This window comes from Ictalurus punctatus, chromosome 9, assembly GCF_001660625.3.
Source record: "Ictalurus punctatus breed USDA103 chromosome 9, Coco_2.0, whole genome shotgun sequence".
Lineage (NCBI taxonomy): Eukaryota > Metazoa > Chordata > Actinopteri > Siluriformes > Ictaluridae > Ictalurus > Ictalurus punctatus.
Window position 1 is genome coordinate 28,255,001 of NC_030424.2, and position 22,670 is coordinate 28,277,670.

At 43.9% G+C, this 22,670-nt stretch overlaps 1 protein-coding gene across 1 annotated transcript in view; it reads right to left on the reverse strand.

Annotated features, from left to right (window-relative positions):
- Nucleotides 1-22,212, reverse strand: part of chrm3a (cholinergic receptor, muscarinic 3a) — a 155,240-nt gene extending 133,028 nt beyond the window's left edge. The window contains exon 1 of the mRNA XM_017477093.3: nt 21,885-22,212. The gene's annotated coding sequence lies outside the window, so the exon portion shown is untranslated. The remainder of the gene's footprint in view (nt 1-21,884) is intronic.
- Nucleotides 22,213-22,670: the final 458 nt, after the last annotated feature.

Genomic DNA, 22,670 nt, shown 5'->3' on the forward strand with positions numbered 1-22,670 from the left:
CACACACACACACACACACACACACACACACACACACACACACACACACACACACACACACACACTTCCCTAGTTCAAGCAGTATGTGACTGAAGGACGTTCTCAAATTAAAACGCATAAACGTCGCACTAATATTACAAACGCGCGTAGGGTTTTGAGGACGCGGTAACCAGGTGAAGTCACAGCTCTGGTGTTCGTCACTCGCCGAACCCGGAGTCCAGGAGACCTTTCCGAGCGTACGAGTAGGAATCCCGAGACGAGAGGGCGGAGTTAGTCGGACGCGGCACCATTCCATCTTATTTCCACTCCCGCTGTAAACGCACCGTGAAGCTCCGTGCGACACGTGTTCACCCCCCCCCCCCCCCCCCCCCCCCGCCCGAAAAAGAAAAACAACACAAAACAAAAAATGAAAGCAATATGAAAAGCATCGAAAGCACGGAATAAGTATCGCTGGATATCGGTGTGCTGGGAAAACAGCGACGCTGCATCAAAAACAAATGAATAAATAAATAAAAACGCACGGTTCTACGATTTCTATAGGTCTACAAAAAAATAATAAAAATAAAATAATTTCTTTCATTTGTAAAATAATTTTTTTTTTATTTTAAACATTTTACAATTTGAAACATTAAGTACAACATTAACACCAACAGCTCATTTGATCAGTTTGTACTTCTTTACAGACGCGACTTAACAGATCGTCTAATGTTAGAAATGTAATCAAATGAAATGACATCACAACATTCACAGCCAGTAAAGCATCACGATATAGATATCACACGGGCAGACTCTCAAGCTCGGTCTTAAATTATTTATTTATTTATTTACTTATTTTTTTAAAGTCTAGAAATTGTCTCAATAAACGTTTTATTTTAATTCTCGACTCTTCTCATACGATATTGTTTCTCGAGTATGAGCGAATTCGCAGAGGTGTGCCCAGCGGATGCTCCACGTGGCCCAAGACTAATGATAAATGAATTCTTTATTTGTTTGTTTGTTTGTTTATTAAATGTGTTTTTGCTTACCAATAATCGTTTTGACATGGCGATGTTTTCGGTGAGGAGAAAGCCTTCATGGAAGGAGTCTCCGGTGTCAGCGCTTCGTAACGGTCAGAGTCGAAGCTTTAAGCTTCCTGCCGTGGGAGAGTCTTCACGACAGGGACGTTTGAGGAAATGGTGCTATAGCGAACGTGAGAAGAGCGGACGGCTAAATCAAAATGTAGCCTTAAATGGATAAAAAAAAAAAATATTTAAAAAAAAAAAAAAAAGAGGACGACATGTGACTGAGAAGGCTGGGAGGAAGAAACTGCGCTTAATTGCCGTGTGCTGCTTTAAAAGTTGCATCGTCGGATTAAAATAAAGAAAGAAAGAGAAATCGAGAAAAGGTTATCGCTTTGATTTGTGTCGTCTTCTTTCTGAGCACGCTGCAGCACTTGACAAAAACTACACGCCTGAGAAAAAGGGATCAATGGCTCGTTAACTCCTGTGTAAGCACTCGCACGGTGGAAAATGAATTTACGGAGCGTTGTGCCAGACATAACACCGAGGGACAGAGTGAGCAAGCGATGCGAAAACAGTCAGGACGAGAGAAAGACCCAAAAGCAATACGGCGAACGGAAACGGAGCCGATGTCACTGTTCTGTATTGAAACTGGACTCCCAGGTGGTGTAATGGTGCTTCTGTCCAATAACGACACACTCCACAGACGCTTGGACGGGCCTCCTAGTCTTTCACCGTGTAACCGTCGTCAACGCTCCGCCTCGTCCGCGGCGACACGTTTGCTTGGCGAGGAAGTCTTCCTGCGACTCGAAACACCAAACGATCTTTTTTTGTGCGTGTTCTAATCGGGAATTTCCTTTAATCATACCGTAACGCGTGTGCTCAATCTCAAGACCGATCGTAAAGGTCACATGTAGCAGACACTGTTCAACCAGATGATCCTAATTATCCGTTTGATTGGGGAGTGATGTAACCGAGACGCGATTAAAACCCGTGAAGAAAAAAAACAAATGAAGTTTATACAGGGACACTGGGTGGAGAAACTGAGGAAACTTTAGAATAGGAAAAACCCATGTAAGTGTCCGTGTTATTTTGTTATTTGTGCGTGATTTGATTATTTATTTGACCGTAACTGGGTGTTCTCATGATTGCAGTGCTAGTCGCCATGACTACAAATAAATTCACCACTGACAACCTTCACTGCATTTTAACAAACCAGCTTGGAGAATGACAGGACGTTGAAGTCCAGGGACAAATGATACAGTCGCTATTAAAAACGTCACCGTTTTTACGAGTTTGTACGCGTATAGCTGAGAAAGAAGGGAGAGGAATTCCTTTCCGCTCGGTTAGCATTGCCTGGCAGTGCCGTCAAGCATTTTCATTTGATATAGCAGGCTCGAATATGGTAGAAATGCAGAGATGTGTATATAGATAAAAGGTCAGCGTTTCTATTTTCCGCATAGAAATGATTTACCAGGACGGTGATCGACTCGGTGTTAGATAGTTTCCTGAGTGACGTCCATGCTGTCGAGTCAGGAGGTCAATCCGAGTTTGTCCTCCGTCCCTTCTGCACAACGGGGCGTTCGTTCATTTGCATGTGTCTAAGAGACGGATGGTATTCGAACACCGCTAGACTGACCTCTCGCTCCTGTCTACAAGCTAAATATTGACTTGGTGTGTACATGTCCTGACGCGTGTTAACACTTGTAATGCTTGTCTGTGTGTCTGTGTCTGTCCGTCAACTATAACGAGCGACGCTAATAAATACGGGGCAGGTGGCGAGGCTTGTCTCGTCTTCCCATCCTTCAGATTAAAGCCATATAATTGTACTTCGTAGGTGTGAACATGCTGATGAGGCAAAACTGATTGTAATAACACTCGCCGAAAACGCTGTAATTGTAATTGCAGGCTTAAACCGCGTCCCAGAGGCACAACACAATTTACACAACAAAGCATTAGATTAGAAAATCCGAACGCCGCAAAAATGATAGGTTTCGTTCTGAACGAATCAAAGTGAGGCGAACAGAGCTGCAAGTCCAGATCTGGGAATTCGATCGAGCTGAACTGGTTGCCGTTCGACTGAACAGACTTGGATACTGGCATGGCTGCCATCTTTTTCGGATTGGGACTCTGATTAGAGTTAAAGAAATGGTTTGGGGGAATTTATACATTTGCAAACTGCTCACGAGTAATGGAAGTCTTGTGAAAAACATTCAGTTTTAAGGAATATAATGTAGTATTTGTCACCTTCGCAATGGGAGATCGGGCCTAGGGGACGGAATGATTTGAAACATGATGTCACTTGTCCAAGGTGGCTGCGAATATAAAGTCACACAGAATCACACCATAAGTAGGTACATCCCAGTTGTCTAAGTGATGCCTCCTTGATTCCTTGGCCCTAGATGTAGATCAAAAAAAAAAAAAAAAAAGAGAGAGAGGCTTATGAGAGAATGTCTGTTTATAGCTGCTGTAATTATAACTTGGCAGTGCTGGGGCTTGAACCCCTGACAGGCTCCGGGTTACCGATCGGTAGGTCGGGGATTCAAGCCCCAGCACCGCCAGGATCTGGGTTACCGATCGTAAGGTCGGGAATTCAAGCACCAGCACCACCAGGATCTGGGTTACCGATCGGAAATTCGGGGGTTCAAGCCCCAGCACTGACAGGCTCTGGGTTACCGATCGGAAGGTCGGGGATTCAAGCACCAGCACCGCCAGGATCTGGGTTACCGATCGGAAGGTCGGGAATTCAAGCACCAGCACCGCCAGGATCTGGGTTACCGATCGGAAATTCGGGGGTTCAAGCCCCAGCACTGACAGGCTCTGGGTTACCGATCGGAAGGTCAGGGGTTCAAGCCCCAGCACCGCCAGGATCTGGGTTACTGATCGGAAGGTCGGGGGTTCAAGCCCCAGCACTGACAGGATCTGGGTTACCGATCGGAAGGTCAGGGATTCAAGCCCCAGCACCGCCAGGATCTGGGTTACCGATCGGAAGGTCGGGGGTTCAAGTCCCAGCACTGCCATGCTGCCACTGTTGGGCCCTTGAGCAAGGCCCTTAACCCTCTCTGCTCCAGGGGGCGCTGTATCATGGCTGACCCTGCACTCTGACCCCAACTTCCTGACATGCTGGGGTATGCGAAGAAAAGAATTTCCCTGTGCATATGTACAGTATATGTGACTCATTATCATCACCATGACGTGACGTTATTTAATAAATGTGTGTAAATCTGTAAGTAAATCTGAGTACATCTGCAGGAGGTGATCATTTTCCTGTAGCAGCGTGAGATTTTCCCGAAATCATAAACAGACCTTTTTGGTAGCTCCTGCTTAGAAACAACTCAATAATAATGATAACTGACTGATACGTGCCTTCAAATGACATGAAATTCCACTGACAATAAAGCCACACAAATCTCATCTTCACATCTAATAACACTGATGAAGCTAGTGACGTCATGGCTCCCAAGTCTCTCTCTGCTTTCCCTCGCTCAACATTATTAAACGAGATTTCTCATCGGCTAATCGCATCCTCGTTAGTTATAAGTTTAGAAATCGGCCACAGAGGACGCAAGGGTGTTTACCGTCTCGGTTATTTTTAGGTCTTAAGTGGAAAAGGGAAAACTTTTCCGGAATGGCACGGGGTAGAAATCGTGAGCCGAACTCGTCGTCGTCTGGGTGGTGGAAGATAGTGAGGTTATTAAATACAGAGACGTCAATGAAATTTACATCAACTGGAACAAAAATGGCTGCATATGGATGGTACAGAGGCAGAATCTGCGAGATTATCCGGTAATCAGTGTTAAACGTCTGTGAGAAGGTCTCGGGTAACGGTTGATTAGGTCGGGTCTTATAGAGGACACTGAAATTAGACGACACTGAAATTAGAGATCCTGATGGCCTGGAGAGGGGAAATTAGAACTCTCTGAGGAGCAGAAGGTATGCGATGTTACTGGTGGGAAAGAGAGTATCCACAGCATCAAGGTGCTTTGCATAGAGGGGAAATAAATATTCAGACACTTTTTTTTGGTTTTTGTTAATTAATAACACTTCCAGTATATATCTCCACCTTAGACTTACACGCATGGGGTCTTCTGACTTTGTACTTATACCCGGGAGCTTCTTGCTTGTGTCGGCGTTTAAACTATACAGTTCCTTTCTTCTCCGTGAATAATTTTGCGCGGTCATTCTCATTTGTCGCAGTTTCGCTTTTGAACGCTTTTGTTTTTTGACTACAAGTCAGCAGTCCATCTACGTCGGATCCGTCTAAAATAATATCAACCAATCTTCGACTGAGGTACGTTAAACACCCAGTATGGCAAACCGTAGCGTGTGAGTCGTTAGCAATAGCTTTATTTGTGCTGAGTGTATTAGTTAGCTCTCTGATGGAGAAGATTACAGCATTAGAGGTGCGCATCCAGACTCTAGAGAGGGTTAGTGAGCGTGAGAGTAGTGTAGTTTCTGTAGGGGATAGTCTGGATGCCTCAGGCGGAGATAGCAAACCCGCAACTACGGCATTAGAGCGCTCACGGCGGGGCGGATGAGTGACGACTCGGCAAAGTCGCAAAGCTAACACTACTACCGGCCACGGGAGCACGACTCCTCGCCGCTTCACGTGTCGAACAGGTTTGCGCTCCTCGGTGAAGCACCCGCTGAGGAACCTGAAAGAGCTCTGGTTATAGGAAACGCTATCTCAAGGCATGTGAAATGAACTAGGCCTTTAGGAGCTCCAGCAGTTTTAGTTAGGTGTATACCGAGAGCCAGGGTGCCGGACATAGCAGGTAAAACTGCTTTCAGGTCATCCTGAAACTCTTTTGGAGTGACTGCTGGCTTCGCTTTGTGACCTTCTTTGTTGCGAAATCTTGCGTGGCTGTTTAATCTGGGAACGATTATTTGTGAGTCCATGAACTTTCCACTTATCAAACCAATTGTACTGACAGGTATGCTTAAGGTCTTTGCTATGTTACCGTTGTCACATTCACCATGATTGCTACTTGCTGCGAAATCCTCCCAACCAATGGCAACGTCTTTTATAATGACGCCAGGTCCACTTTGCCTGAGAACTTTTTTATATATATATAGCTTAATTTATTTTTATGCTTATTTTTACCTTTACATATTGCTTGAATGCTTTCTACCATATAATTTTATTAATAATCTTTTTATTGCATATGAATACATACTTTTTTGTTCACATTCACAAGTCCAAAGTCGAAAAGACATGAATCTGCAGTGGAAATAAGCACTGGATTTTGGAGGGGCGAGATCTTATCGTTTGTGATGTACTGGTAGAAATTCTCCCCAAGATAAGAATTAGTTTTCCCGCGATAATACGTCAGGATGCAGTGCATAAACAAGGAAGGCGGAGGTGAAGCTGAGGAGGAGTTTATCGCTAATCGAGGAGCTACCTCTACAATCTGGAACTGGTTCGGTTACAGAAAATAAGTTTTACTTTTAGATCACTGACCGCGTTTACATGGTAATCTAATTATTGAGCTTATTCTGAATAAGACGATATTCTGATTAAGGTGTTTACATGAGTGGCTTTTAGAATATTCCTTTCATGTTCCTGTTTTACGTGTTATAGAACGTAGATGGATTAACGTCACACGTCGTTACGTCACCGCGCCACGCCGTCCGACGTTCCCTCCAGAATTTCAAGTATCGACGTACAGTTGGTCTTCGTTATGGAAGCGTATACAGTTTTGCGTGTTTTTATTTTTAATTTCACGAACGCTTCAAGTGCGGTTAATTATTAGTCGTGCTGTACGTGCTAATAGACGCCTGAGTGAAGCAGTGGTCTGCGTCCCAAACCGCGTACTTACCGTCTATATAGTAGCTGAGATACATGTATTTATCCTACTATATACTGTAGCAGGTAAGTACGCGGTTTGGGACGCAGCCGTGCTCTCTTATTTGCCGTCAAACGGTCGAGCGCTGCCGTGTGTGTACGTTTCCTGTCGCACAATGTGGTGAAAACTCCCACACGGCGTTAATAGTGTGATTAAGGTGTGTACGTGTCTGTAACGCACGTCGATAATGCGACTAAAACAGGAACACTCCACACGTCTTAATTCCGTTTGTGTTTACTTCGAGTGTGACTTTAATCAGATTAAGGTCATCAATAATCTCTGTTTACATGCGAGTTTCTTAATCAGAGTATCGTCTTAATCGGGTTCGTATCGGATTATCGTCGTCCGTGTAAACGTACTGACCGTTTGACGGTACTATATTTATATCGTTACCGATATCGTTATCGCAATAAATACCAGAAAATATCGTGATGCGGTTTAAAGTCCATATCGCCCATCCCTACACTGGAGGTATAATATTCCCCTTCACTGTATATTAATATACTGGTGTTGCTTTTAAACAAAACACGTTCGATGTTAAATAGATGAATCGAAAAATAAATAAATTATGTCGGCGATTATGTCGACAGCCTTCTGAGCCGCCTGGCAACTGAACGAAAAAAAAAATGATTTCCTGGAAGCGTAATGTGCTTGTCTCCCATGCACAGCCTAGGATTTTGTCAAGCCTTGTTGCACAATAAATTGCTTTCAATTTAGAATTTACATATCATTGTGATTCTTATCATATCCTCCTAGTAATCAAAGCCAGGAAAAAACAAACACCACACACGTTATTTACTCTAAAAGGGTCTGAACATAATAACTGTCCTGTCCTAAGTAGATTACGAACTTTATTAAAAGATGAAGAACTTTTCAACAAATCGCAAATTCAAAACAAAATCACGCAAGCTCAGCTGCTCATCAGCGGGCTCACACGTGCACGTGGAACGGCTATGAATAAAAGATGGTTCCTCGTCTTTGGCGCGGTCTCGCTCTGGCATGATGGAGCGCTGAAGTATTCGCGCTCGATTCCTTTCATGTTTTGTTTGGTGTTTTGAAAGTGCAGAAGGTGGCACCGCACAGCCGCACCACATAATCCACGACGTGACACCGCAAGCCGTTCGCGACGAGAACCTCGTTTTCGAAGGAGCTCCGAGAGGAAAACGTAAATAAAATACGATCACCCTGTTCAGTGGCCTTGGTTCCCTGATCTCCAGTAGTGGAGCTAAAAGGCGCTCATCTTTTAAAGATATGTTCTAGGACTTTCCGTTCTCTGCTCGTAACCAGGCTGAGGCTCGCACCTCCGCTGCGCACTATAAAAGCAGCAGGACACTGAAAAAGACATCAAATATTGAGAGAGAGAGAGAGAGAGAGAGAGAGAGAGAGAGCTACAAAAAAGAAATTGCTATTTTATATACTTGTATGTACATTGGGGATGTGTGAACTTCAGGTCAGACCCATTTTATCTTCAGTTTGGGTCAAAATTGATCAAACGGAGCTTTCATTTAAGTATCGACAAATAAACTTAAAGATGCGTCATGATTAAACTTTCCATTTAGTTATTTTCTGTACACTCAATCACCACACAAAAACTGAAATTATTACTCAATCAATCAATCAATCAATAAATAAATAAATAAATCAATCAATCAATCAAGCACAACCTTCTAAACCCTGTATTGAACCCCAAATGAAATTTGACGACTATATTGCATTTGCAAAGTATTACATTATATTTGACATTTTTAATACATTTGAATTGCTGTTTTCTCACCCCTCGACGGTTTACGCTTAGTTTTGTCCATTTTCATACCTGCAGTAGGTTTAAAAGTCAATAAAAATGCCATTATTTCAAATCAGTGGAGTATATGGTGTTTATATTCATTGTTGCAACAATGTGACTGGGTCAGGTTACTTGACTGTGTAAAAGATGTACGGACAGAATAAGATTTACGGCGTTTGGCAGACGCCCTTATCCAGAGCGACTTACATTTATATCGTTTATATAACTGAGCAGAGAGGGTTAAGGGCCTTGCTCAAGGGCCCGACAGTCTTGGGGCTTGAACTTCTGATCAGTAACCCAGAGCCTTTAACCACTGAGCCGCCACTGAGGAGACGCCACTGAGGAGACGCCACTGAGGAGACGCCACTGAGGAGACGCCACTGACCCATCACTGAGGAGCCACTGAGGAGACGCCACTGACCCATCACTGAGGAGCCACTGAGGAGACGCCACTGAGGAGCCGCCACTGACCCATCACTGAGGAGCCACTGAGGAGACGCCACTGAGGAGCCGCCACTGACCCATCACTGAGGAGCCACTGAGGAGCCACCACTGAGGAGCCGCCACTGAGGAGCTGCCACTGACCCATCACTGAGGAGCCACTGAGGAGCCGCCACTGAGGAGACACCACTGACCCATCACTGAGGAGACGCCACTGACCCATCACTGAGGAGCCACTGAGGAGACGCCACTGACCCATCACTGAGGAGCCACTGAGGAGACGCCACTGAGGAGCCGCCACTGACCCATCACTGAGGAGCCACTGAGGAGACGCCACTGAGGAGCCGCCACTGACCCATCACTGAGGAGCCACTGAGGAGCCACCACTGAGGAGCCGCCACTGAGGAGCTGCCACTGACCCATCACTGAGGAGCCACTGAGGAGCCGCCACTGAGGAGACACCACTGACCCATCACTGAGGAGACACCACTGACCCATCACTGAGGAGCCACTGAGGAGCCGCCACTGAGGAGACACCACTGACCCATCACTGAGGAGACACCACTGACCCATCACTGAGGAGACACCACTGACCCATCACTGAGGAGACACCACTGACCCATCACTGAGGAGACACCACTGACCCATCACTGAGGAGACACCACTGACCCATCACTGAGGAGACACCACTGACCCATCACTGAGGAGACACCACTGACCCATCACTGAGGAGACACCACTGACCCATCACTGAGGAGACACCACTGACCCATCACTGAGGAGCCACTGAGGAGACACCACTGACCCATCACTGAGGAGACACCACTGACCCATCACTGAGGAGCCACTGAGGAGCCGCCACTGAGGAGCCACCACTGCCCCAAAACATATGATTAATTAAAAGGTCTTGTTTGCAAGCTTCAGTAAGCTTGCCTTACTCTTAGCACCAATTGAAATATTTAATAAACGCTTTGCACATGCAGTACATTAGGAAATGAAAATAAAAAAGCAGCACTTTCTTGTATACACAACATGCTTGTAGAAAAAGCTGAACTGAAAAGATCTGCTGGAAAGCACACTCGACGGGTTTCAGTGTTGATCGGCATGTCCGAATGAACCGTTAATGAAATTGATGCTGCAGGCGCTCAGATACCACGATCCCGTGACGGAGTGTGTCGATAATCAGATATATATATATATATATATATAAATAAAAATATACCACAATATTCTCAACATCACTGCTGTACTTCAAAGCTAGTGTCATTTCCTGTTGGCTGTGTTAACATCGAATATCACTTGAACGATGAAGACACTGTATCACGGTGTCACAGCGAGTCACAGTGAAACGACCCACGTGTAAATTAAATTAAGAGCTATTTCAGGCTTTTTCCCCATCCGGACATGCTTACACAGCGTTTAACACGGCCAAGCAATAAAAATGGACAAATTCCATCCCTCCAGTAACCTCGGCTTGCTCCTTGTCGAGGTTGAGTGGAACAGTAGACGTCAAGAATACAAACATATTCCATATGCCAAAACATTTATCGGATATAAATTTACTCCTTACTCCTAAAGTCTAAATCCTTTGCCTAAAATATTTAGGAACCTCCTTGATTTACTTACTTGGCTGATTGAAAAGCGTCTTTGAATAAGCATTTTTCAATCATGTTTCCAAATTAATAATAATAATAATAATAATAATAATAATAATAATCAGATAATGAAGAACACTAGCTGCGTTTACATGGACAACAATAATCCACTCTCAAGCCGATTAAGACCGTAATTAAGAAACTACAATGTAAACAGCGATTTTTACTGACCTTAATCTAATTAAGGTCATAATCGAAGTAAGCAATAATCGAATTAAGACAGGTGGAGTACTCCTGTTTTAGTCGCGTTATGGACGTGTAGTAGTGACACGTAACCACCGTAATCACATTACGAACGTCGTGTCAGAGTTTTGCGACAGGACGCGATCACACACGGCAGTTTTACGGCGAACGAGAGAGTTCGGCTGCGTCCCAAATCGCATACTTTCCTACTATAGGCCTGTAGTGGGGAGAAATACATGCATCTCGGCTACTATATAGACGGTAAGTACGCGATTTGGGACACACCCACCGCTTCAAGCGGTCGTCTATTAGCGCGTACAGCACGACGAATAATCAACCGCACTTAAAGCGTTCGTAAAAAAAATAAATAAAAACACGCAAAACTGTATACGGTACCATAACGAAGACGAACTGTACGTCGATACGTGAGATTCCGGAGGGACGTCGGACGGCGACGTAATGACGCTGCTGGTAATCTGATTACGTTCTATAACACGTAAAACGGGAACATGACGGGAGTGTTCTAAAAGCCACTCGTGTACACACCGTAATCACATTATTATCGTACTCAGAGTAAGGTCGATAATTAGATCACCGCTGTCCGTGTAAACGCAGTCACTGTTAGTACAACGTAATATCATACATCCTAATAAACCATCGACTGTGACTTGATTAGTCATTTATCATGATAGGAAAATAACACCGAAAGGAACGGGGTGTTTCTTTTGCTTGAATGAATAATTCATTAACCTCGTCGATCCTAATTTAAATTTAAAAACCCTTTCTCGACCTGCGGCTTCTCTAAACATTGAACTCGTACCGTTGACGCCTCTGAACATCAGATAAGAGCGACGTTTCGCGTTCAGTTATCGAAACTTACGATTTTCCATTTACAAATGCCGAAACAGCAAAAAGTCAGTTCTTACACAAACAACGAATTTGGAAGAATAAAACGATTCCAGCTGGTGGTTTTCGGGTTTCTGTGCAGGGCATCCTGAACGTCGTTTATTTCAGTACTCTTTTGTTTGTTTGTGATGATAAACAAACACGATCGATCAGGGCCGGTTCTTCAAATCTGACCCTCGAGGTCTACTGTCCTGCAGAGTTTACCTCGAACCTCAAACTCACAATTTTTACAGCAGATCGCTACTATAGAGGACTTCTTTCTGTGGAAATTTCAGGCTCGTATCGGGTCCCCTAAAAGAGATATTCAACCTGAAAGGGAGGGAAATTTGTAAATAAATAAATAAATAAATAAATAAATAAATAAATAAATAGCCCTTGCTCACATAAAAAAAAAAAAAAATTCTCAAAGCTGAAATGTTCTCCATGCACACTATACTTGCCTAGGTACCGGCTAAAAAAATGAAGACTGTTAACATTCGACCCTAAGATGGAAATGTGAGCAATCTTCAGAATTATATTTGGACGCAAGTTCTCGGTCTAAGGAACAGGAATGTGCAAAATGTTTATATATGTACATGTACCTTGTAATGTGCTCTAGAGATCGGTTTTTGCTCCAAGGAGCTCCAGGCCCATACTGGGCTGAGATTTCCATTCGAAAATTAAAAACCGTCGTGCAACCTGCATCCGACCACTTGAGATGGAGTGACCCGGATCCTATGCGAAATGTGTAGAGGTTGACGGGTCTAGTGATGTCATATACTCTGAATAAACATCGCTGGGTATCGTGCCTAATAACGAATATTGTTTAGTGTGTGTTCGTGTGTTATATTCGGATGGGATTTGTCACAGGAATGTTTAATGAAGGGTAATTCAGACAGATGATGAGGTGGATTATGTCAGTCAGATTAGCATCGCCTGTCTGCTCTCCGACACCTTCTACCCACAATTATGCCGCTAGCCAGGAAACGTGTGAAAATGAACCAGAGGAAGGATATAATTAGCAAAGGTTAATGAAATATCTTACCGCGGAACCTTCTCCGAGATAATCGAGCGAGCCAGACAACAATGGCGAGACGATCTATGTTTAGCGGGTGCGTGAAAGTGCAGTGTGTTTACTCCTACACTGTCAGGTTCATGACGATTGCCTCGTTAAGAGGTCGGGAAGGAAATAATTAAGTATGTCGATTAGCGTCGCCTCGGCCGCGGCGATCAGCTATCGCAAGCGCGCTGCCATTCAAACACAGTCGGCTCGATGCGATGATGTCAAAGGACAGGAAGAAGAAGGAAGATGGAGTGAAATCAGAGAGCATGACATGTCACAGCACGTCAATCCAAAGTTAGTTTTTTTCCCTAATTGGTTTCTTTTAACATGACTCCGCCCCTGTCTTCCTGGGCTCAGTCAGAAGAAGAAAACGATGTACGTTGTAGGCTGTGGCCTTCGGCACATCTCAACCCGATCGAGCATCTACGTGTATGTGAGGTTTTGGAGCGATGTGTTAGACAGCACTCTCCATCACAACACCAATTGAGGGGAATGTTCTAGAAGAGCGGTGCTCATCGCGCCAGTAAAGTTCCTGAGACGTGCAGAATTGATGCCCAAGCACGATTGCAGTTGTTCTGCTTCCTGCACGCTGATTATACTCTCAAGTACATTTCGGATGGGTGAGAGTCGAGCAGCTGTCACACGAGCATCCCCTAACAATATGTTCAGTTGACGATACGTCACTCCTCTACTTTTCTTCTCTGCTTTCCCTCTTCTCTTGTACGTTTCCTCTGGCTGCAACGATCCGCTGTTTCTGACTGCAGGCGTGCAATCATCGAAATGTTCTCAAAACAGAAAGATTCGACTCCTTGACTTGAATTCGTACGACCGGTTTCAAAAATGTCAAATTAAAACGAGGGACTAGACTTGGAGCTTTTTTATTATTATTATTATTATTATTATTATTATTATTATTATTAGCGTTAATCAGGATTGTTCCCAAAATTCAATAATTCCACCGTTCGTTCACCGCTAGCTTGTCGGACATGTGTGAAAACATTAAGCCGTGCCTACATACGGGGAGCGTTGCGACGGTGGAATGGTCTGAACTGCTTATATAGCAGTACGAGAGAAGCAAAGCCAGTGATGCGTCTCTGGAGTTCATCCAATCGCGCTCGCTCCATCAAACCGGCAAGGACGAAAAGGGACACGAACGGCGACTTTCTGGACTCCAGCCAAATCCTGTATTATCATTGTGGAAGATATACTCCACACACGCTTAAATACATACCAATGGAGTACATACACACACACACGCTGGAGAAACATCCTCTAAAGGTCCTACTTCTCATACTTTGTGTGCATCAATGCATTATTCATAAACGTCTAGGAAACACACATCTTAGGAGGTGTTTACACTGAAAGTCATGCCTATATAATCTTCAAAGATTGTTTCCATAAACTGTTTTCCTCCCTCTCTCCACCATTTATCAATATGCATTAGCTGACTAATAGCTTTCTCAACTAATGGAGGTGCTTTTTGCATGGCAGTACAAACCGATATCGGTTTCTGCTGTTTGTTGCTCTTGCAAAAGAGAAATGTTTATTTAATGCGTGCGCTTTTATCAATGCTGTCCCAAGATAAATACACTGTATGGCCAAAAGTCTGTGGACACCCCTCTTGATTATAGAGTTTAGGTGTTTCAGCAACACCCATTGTTAACAGTTGCCACGAATCGCACAGACGCGGCCATGCAATCTCTATAGACAAACATTAGCAGTAGACTTCGAACGTGGCGCTGTCATAGGATGCCATAATTGCCACAAGTCAGATTTGTGCCCTGCTAGATCTGCCCCGGTCAACTGTAAATGCTATTATTGTGAAATGGGAGCGTCTAAGACCAACAGCTCCGCTACGAAGCGGTAGACCACGAAAACTCACAGAGCGTTGGGATGAAGCCAAGTGATGAAGGCGAGTGAAAAATCGCCTGTCCTGCATCTGTTGCATCCCTCGCTGCAGAGTTACAAACGGTTTCTGGAAGCTACATCGGCAGAAGAACGGTGCAACAGGAGCTTCATGAAATGGGTTTCCATGGCCGAGCAGCTGCACACAAGATCACTATAAGCAATGCCAAGTGTTGGCTGGAGTGGTGTAAAGCGCTGACGCTGGACTCTGGAGCAGTGGAAATGCGTTCTCCGGAGTAATGGATCCCGCTTCGCTATCTGGCGGTCTGATGGACGAATCATTGTTTGGCGGACGCCTGGAGAATACCAAGTGTGGTGTAGGAGGGGTAAAGGTCTGGGCATGTTTTTCAAGGTTTAGGCCCCTTAGTTCCAGTGAAGGGTAAGGTTAATGTAAATGACCCAGCACACAAAGCCTTGTGAGACATTTTTATGCTTACAACTTTGAGACAGTTTGGAGAAGGCCGTTCGTTTCCTGTTCCAGCATGAAAAAGCGAGCTCCATAAAGACATGGTTTGATGAGTTTGGTGTGGAGGAACTCCAGTAGGCTGCACAGAGCCCTGGCCACAACCCCACCGAACGCCTTTGGGATGAACTGGAAAGTCGATTGCAAGCCAGCGCTTCTCGTCGGACACCAGTGCTTGACCTCACTGCTGTTGCTGAAAGGGCACAAATTCCCACAGACAAAATAAAACCGCTCCAAAATGTTGTCGGAAGAATTCCCAGAAGAGTGGAGTCCATTACAGCTACACATGGGAGACCAACTCTATATTAATTACTCGGTAAGACTGCAGCAGTCACTTTAATATTATGGAACTCGTTTTTGCTCCCAATATTGCTGCTATACGTTGCTGCTACATTCAGTCCGTCCAGGATGTCGCGATTTTGCGATCGCAGAATAAATGCAAAATCAAGGAAACTCCCATTTGGGCAAAGACACGTGACGTCATCACAACGTGCCATGTGACTTCATCACAGCACTCATTCTTGCTTCAATTCACGTGCAGCGAACACGAGTACAGCTAAACTGTACTCAGCTAAACCGTCCGTGCAAAACAACTTAGTGCAATCGCGGTTTTCCGCAAAATAACAGCACAAAAAACTCCGCAAGTTGCAAAAATCCACAGCAAAATCGCGCATTTTTGGTCGCAACAATCACAAAAAAAGGACTCACGAAGCGAAATCCTGTATGGACGGTACAATACACAATAGTTTACAGCTTAACGTCCATGTCCTGTGTATTTATTGTCTCGCACGGTTGCGTATTTGCACTCTACGTAGTCTCGCGTACTGTCCCGTCGCATCATGGTCTCGGAGAAACGGCATTTCGTTCCGACGTACACGAGCTACGAAGCGAAACGACAATAACAACCCACTTGACTTGAACAAGCTCGTACGGGTCTGAGGGTCAGGTGCCCACGTACTTTTGACCATATAGCGTATGTGTACTCTGGGTAGACTTCGAAGAGCGGTCGAAAAAAAAAAAAAGGAACTAAAAATAGGAAAGAAAAAGAGTCCAATTTCACGATATAGACCCTTTAATAAGCGTCACGTTTGTTTTTATAAGTGATGGCGCCTGAGCTGGAGTCAAAACGGAGCTCCGATTGGTGACGCTCTTCAAGTGAATGGATTCTGGTATAAAAGCTTCACTAGTCCCGAATTTACAACTAATTGCTTGTTTCCGCTCTGTGATCCATGTCTATGTCGGCTCTGAAGAATTCAATCGCTTATCGGTGATACACAGAGTAATTTAATAAATAACTATTTTCTAAAAAAGAAGAAGAAGAAGAAGAAGAAGAAGAAGAAGAAGAAGAAAAGAATCCACAATGGGGTGGTGTGATGAAGCGGAGTTAGTAAGATTATACATTAAAGAACGACGCCACGTTTTTATCCGTCTATAGTGACATCACTAGAACAAAGCGCATGAAGACAAACCTCATCTGAATGACGAAGGATTTTTCCCGTTTCTCTTCCTGTACTCACTTTACACCCTCATATTATGCTGCGTGTGTACCTCACGAAGGTTAAAGATGAAGTTTAAAGTCTCCATGAGATGGCTTCTTCACCGCGATTTGACTGCCATGTTGAGGTTTTTCCTTCCGAAACAGGAAGTCAGAGTGATGCAGCACTCGAGATACACCACACCCTTGACGAGCTGGCTAAATGTTGAGGACGGCAATAGATTAGCATCAAACTACTTACTCTTACTGATGGAGAAGCCCTGATGGTGTATAAAGACAGAACTGCTTTCTCGCTTTGTGTGAGGAAGTGACATAAAAACACCTTTGGAAATTCCCGTCACATACCATTTTTTTTCCTCAACAAGGCAATGATTGGGAAAAAAAATCAAAACAAAAACAAAAAAAAAAAACACGCTTGCTGCTAATAAGTGATGCTACTCATGACGGATAACGATAACGAGTTGCTATCGATCACGTATACATTACAGCACAGTGAAATTCTTTTCTTCACATACCCCAGCATGTTAGGAAGTTGGGGTCAGAGCGCAGGGTCAGCCGTGATACAGCGCCCCCTGGAGCAGAGAGGGTTAAGGGCCTTGCTCAAGGGCCCAACAGTGGCAGATTGGCTTGAACCCCCGACCTTAACCCAAAGCCTTAACCGCCACGTCCCGCACTGCTTTTCAGATTGTGACTCGTCACACTGTCCGAGATCCCAATAAACTCCTTGTTGGATTCTCAAACTGACGTGTGTTCTCCATGTCAAATTACACAATGAAGATCCTCCAACGTTCTAATAGCATACATATCCGCCTCTACTGCATCTGTAGCCCGTCCTGCGAGTTCGGCGTCTTCCATTTTTAGACGGACCTCATGGCAGCACTCGCACGCTGAGATTTGGCGAAGAAATTTCTCACACTGCCCAGAAGTGATTGTGCGGTCTTCGGTGCGCATCGCATCATACGCTCTCAGAGCACCGATCTCAACTCATGAGGAACTCGGAGACGTCTTTTACGATGCGTGATCCTGGTCTAAGACAGCTAAACGGTGCTGGATACGTGAGGTCGGCCGGATTGAAGAAAACACGTCGTGGGTATTTGACATAAAAATATGGCGTTTCTCGTCAAAAATGTGATTTCGTTACTGATACTAGGCGTCGTTTTAAACATGTTTCAAATGATTAGATTGAAGTCGTGTTAGCGTAACCGATGACATTATGAATTCTCGGGAGGATGTTGGCACTGACTGGAACTATACCTATAGGATTAATCACGCGGTAGCACGGTGCAGCGGTAATGCGACTCGACTTCGGTCCTGAGCTCAGGTGAGAGTGTGGAGTTTGACTTTATTCAGCGCTTTGAAGATACATGATCAAATCAAGCATGGAATTAGTTTCTCCTACCTGATGAAATAACCGTTTTCGATCCATGAGAGGAGATTAGATTCGATATGAGAAGAGACTAGATGAGATATGAGATGAAATTAGATGAGATATAAGATATTAGGTCAGATGAGAAGATATGAGATGAGAATAGAAGAGATATGAGATGAGATTAGATGAGATTAGATGAGATATGAGATGAAATTAGATGAGATATAAGATATTAGGTCAGATGAGAAGATATGAGATGAGAATAGAAGAGATATGAGATGAGATTAGATGAGATATTAGATGAGATATGAGATGAGATTAGATGAGATGGGATATTAGATGAGATATGAGATGAGATAACATTAGATGAGATATGAGAAGTGATAAGATATGAGATGAGAAGAGATGAGATGAGAAGAGATGAGATGAGATATGAAATGAGATAAGATGAGATTCGATGAGATATTAGATGAGATTGAGATGATATTAGATGAGATGAGATATGAGAAGAGATGAGATATGAGATGAGATTATATGAGATATTATATGAGATGAGATGTTAGATGAGATTAGATATGATATTAGATGAGATATTAGATGAGATGAGATATTAGATGAGATATTAGATATGATATTAGATGAGATGAGATATGAGATGAGATTAGATATTAGATATGATATTAGATGAGATATTAGTTGAGATATGATGTGAGATTAGATATGAGATGAGATTAGATGAGCTATGATATGAGATGAGATATTAGACGAGATATGATATGAAATGAGATATTAGTTGAAATATGAGCCTAGATACTATATGATATGAGATGAGATTAGATGAGCTATGATGTGAGATATTAGACGAGATACGATATGAGATGAGATATGATATTAGATGAGATTAGATGAAATATGATATTAGATGAGATATTAGATATGATATTAGATGAGATATTAGATGAGATTAGATATGATGTGAGATGAGACTAGATACTATATAATATGAGATGAGATTAGATGAGCTATGATATGAGACGAGATATGAGACGAGATATGAGACGAGATATGAGACGAGATATTCCGGTTCCGTGTGTTTTTAAACAGTCCATTAATATCTTGAAAGCATTTTATTTTTTTGACTGTTTTGGCTCGGTTATTATAGTGTCACAATTACCAATTGGAACACCTCTACCGGTCGATAAAATGAAGAGCCGAGAGAAACTGCACTGCATTGTGTACCCAGTGTGAAAGTAGTGTTCATGGGTGGTACACTAGATTTATGATGCATCCTGGGTAATAAAACACTCTGGCTCATAAAATATCCAAGGAATGTGATTTCTCCACTCAGATGTCACACAAACAAAATGGCTGAACCCTAAATGGTGCACTATATAGTGAATAGGAAACATGTTCACACACAGCAAGAGACAAGCGGAGGAAAAGAAAGAGAAAAAAAACAACAGGGGGAGAGTGAGACAGAGAGAAAGAGACAGAGAAATCAGGGGGAAAGTGAGAGAGAGAAAGAGAGAGAAAAAACAGGGGGAGAGTGAGAGAGAGAGAAAAAACAGGGGGAGAGTGAGACAGAGAAAAAACAGGGGGAGAGTGAGAGAGAGAGAGAGAGAGAGAGAGAGAGAGAGAGAGAGAGAGAGAGAGAGAGAGAGAGAAAACAGGGAGAGAGAGAGAGAGAGAGAAAAAACAGGGGGAGAGTGAGAGAGAGAGAAAAAACAGGGGGAGAGTGAGAGAGAGAGAAAAAACAGGGGGAGAGTGAGAGAGAGAGAAAAAACAGGGGGAGAGTGAGAGAGAGAGAAAAAACAGGGGGAGAGTGAGAGAGAGAGAAAAAACAGGGGGAGAGTGAGAGAGAGAGAAAAAACAGGGGGAGAGTGAGAGAGAGAGAAAAAACAGGGGGAGAGTGAGAGAGAGAGAGAAAGACAGAGAGAAATCAGGGAGAGTGAGAGAGAGAGAAAGAGAAATCAGGGAAGGTCTCTGTCTGTCTCCTACCCACTCCCCGTCTTTCTCTCTCACTCTGTCTGTCTCCTACCCACTCCCCGTCTTTCTGTCTCACTCTCTGTCTGTCTCCTACCCATTCCCCGTCTTTCTGTCTCACTCTCTGTCTGTCTCCTACCCACTCCCCGTCTTTCTCTCTCACTCTGTCTGTCTCCTACCCACTCCCCGTCTTTCTGTCTCACTCTCTGTCTGTCTCCTACCCATTCCCCGTCTTTCTGTCTCACTCTCTGTCTGTCTCCTACCCATTCCCCGTCTTTCTGTCTCACTCTCTGTCTGTCTCCTACCCACTCCCCGTCTTTCTGTCTCACTCTCTGTCTGTCTCCTACCCATTCCCCGTCTTTCTGTCTCACTCTCTGTCTGTCTCCTACCCACTCCCCGTCTTTCTGTCTCACTCTCTGTCTGTCTCCTACCCACTCCCCGTCTTTCTCTCTCACTCTGTCTGTCTCCTACCCACTCCCCGTCTTTCTCTCTCACTCTGTCTGTCTCCTACCCACTCCCCGTCTTTGTCTCACTCTCTCTCTGTCTCCTACCCACTCCCCGTCTTTCTGTCTCACTCTCTGTCTGTCTCCTACCCACTCCCCGTCTTTCTCTCACTCTCTGTCTGTCTCCTACCCATTCCCCGTCTTTCTGTCTCACTCTGTCCGTCTCCTACCCACTCCCCGTCTTTCTGTCTCACTCTCTGTCTGTCTCCTACCCACTCCCCGTCTTTCTCTCTCACTCTCTGTCTGTCTCCTACCCACTCCCCGTCTTTCTGTCTCACTCTCTGTCTGTCTCCTACCCACTCCCCGTCTTTCTGTCTCACTCTCTGTCCGTCTCCTACCCACTGCCCGTCTTTCTGTCTCACTCTCTGTCCGTCTCCTACCCACTGCCCGTCTTTCTCACCGTCTGCCCGAGGACCCAAGCAGATAACTCATCTGTCACCAGGTGTCTCGTTCTCTTTTATCACCTAACGCGTCTCATACACACATTCGTTTAAACAGACCACACACCATCAAGATCAGACCGGTCCGAGAGACGCCGACAAAATATCATAAAACAGTGACTGTATATACATTAAAACATTATAGCTTCAACATTAAAACCCAAACATCTGGACCAGCACGATTAGCATGCGTTTACAAGACCTCATTTGCATTTGCTTAGCCTCCTGTCACTAATACCAAGCCCCAAGCCTAATAAGATTCCAGTAACGATTAACAAACGATATATTGTGCAGCCCCTAGAGCTGAATTTACCCTTTTATTCCCCTTTTCTTTTTACTTTATATAACAAAAATGAAAGAAAAAAACAGGACAAATGGGAAAAATAAAAAGTATTTATATTTGTTAAACATACAAACACACAGTCTCATGTTTCATTTAGGGTCAAATTGGACAGAAAATGTGTGTCAATTTGTTTTTTTTGGTCTTTTTTAAACCGTCAATAATCTGTCAGTCACGCGCAGGTGCGTCGTGCCTACGTGGCGCGCGCATCTACATGGCAGCATCATGGCAAGCCAAACAGAAAACGCACGCGCGCTTTTAACTTTTATTATTATTATTATTTAAAAAAAAAAAAAAAAAAAGACAGGTGTTCTCAGCGGCGCGCGAGACACGCACGAGACCGGCACATAGCGTTAGCGAAGTGTAAAACATGTCATTTCATTTCCCCTCCCCTAAACAAAACAACACGACGATGTTTACAGCATATTTATGTCAATGTACAACTCCTACACCGTTTCCAAACGCAAAGTTTCAAAACATCCCTTCATCTGCGTCTCATCGTTTTGATTTAATAATCATTATTATGACTTACCTTTACGAGCTAGACGAGAAGAGTTCCAGAGAGAGAGAGAGAGAGAGAGAGAGAGTCACGATGATTACCACACACTCACACTCACACCTACACACAGGAGGACATAAGTCGTTCAGTCAGTCCCAGAGACGCTCCCCCAATAAGAAACCCCGTTAAACGCGCGCTCCCATCTGGAGAGACGTGCACGCGCGCTGTCCAGTGTACTAATTAACGTACCAATGGAATTCACCAGCGCGCTCGAGACCTCTTTGAGTTTTGATTAAATGTCTCTATGCACACCATGACCGCTAAACCATTAGAAAAACCTCCAGAAATCAATAACAATAATAATAATAATTTAAAAAAAAAAAAAAGAGTAGCAAAGTAGAAAAGTCCATGTTTTTGTTTTTGTTTTTTTCTTCTCAGAGGTGTACTGTAATTAGAACCAGCTCAGCTGCGCGGGGAAACCGCTCAAATGACTGGATTGCCATCTGCTGGTGCGTCATAAACTCCTAAACCAATCAGATTAGCGCACGAGGCTCGTGCCTCAAGACATACGAGATACACTACAGCCTTTTTTCCATTTACCAAATTCGTACCCTCCTCTTCATAATTCCCCACGAATGGCATTTCCGGTATTCTTCACCCCTAGGCTGCATGCGGTACCAGTGTGTGATTTCTTATGTGCACTGGAAATTCTCCACTGTGCTCTCATACGTGGTAACAACAAAACAAAACAAAACAAAACAAAACAAATTCTCCCAAAGTAGTGCCGTATGTAGTGAATACTGTAGGGTGTGATTTTTT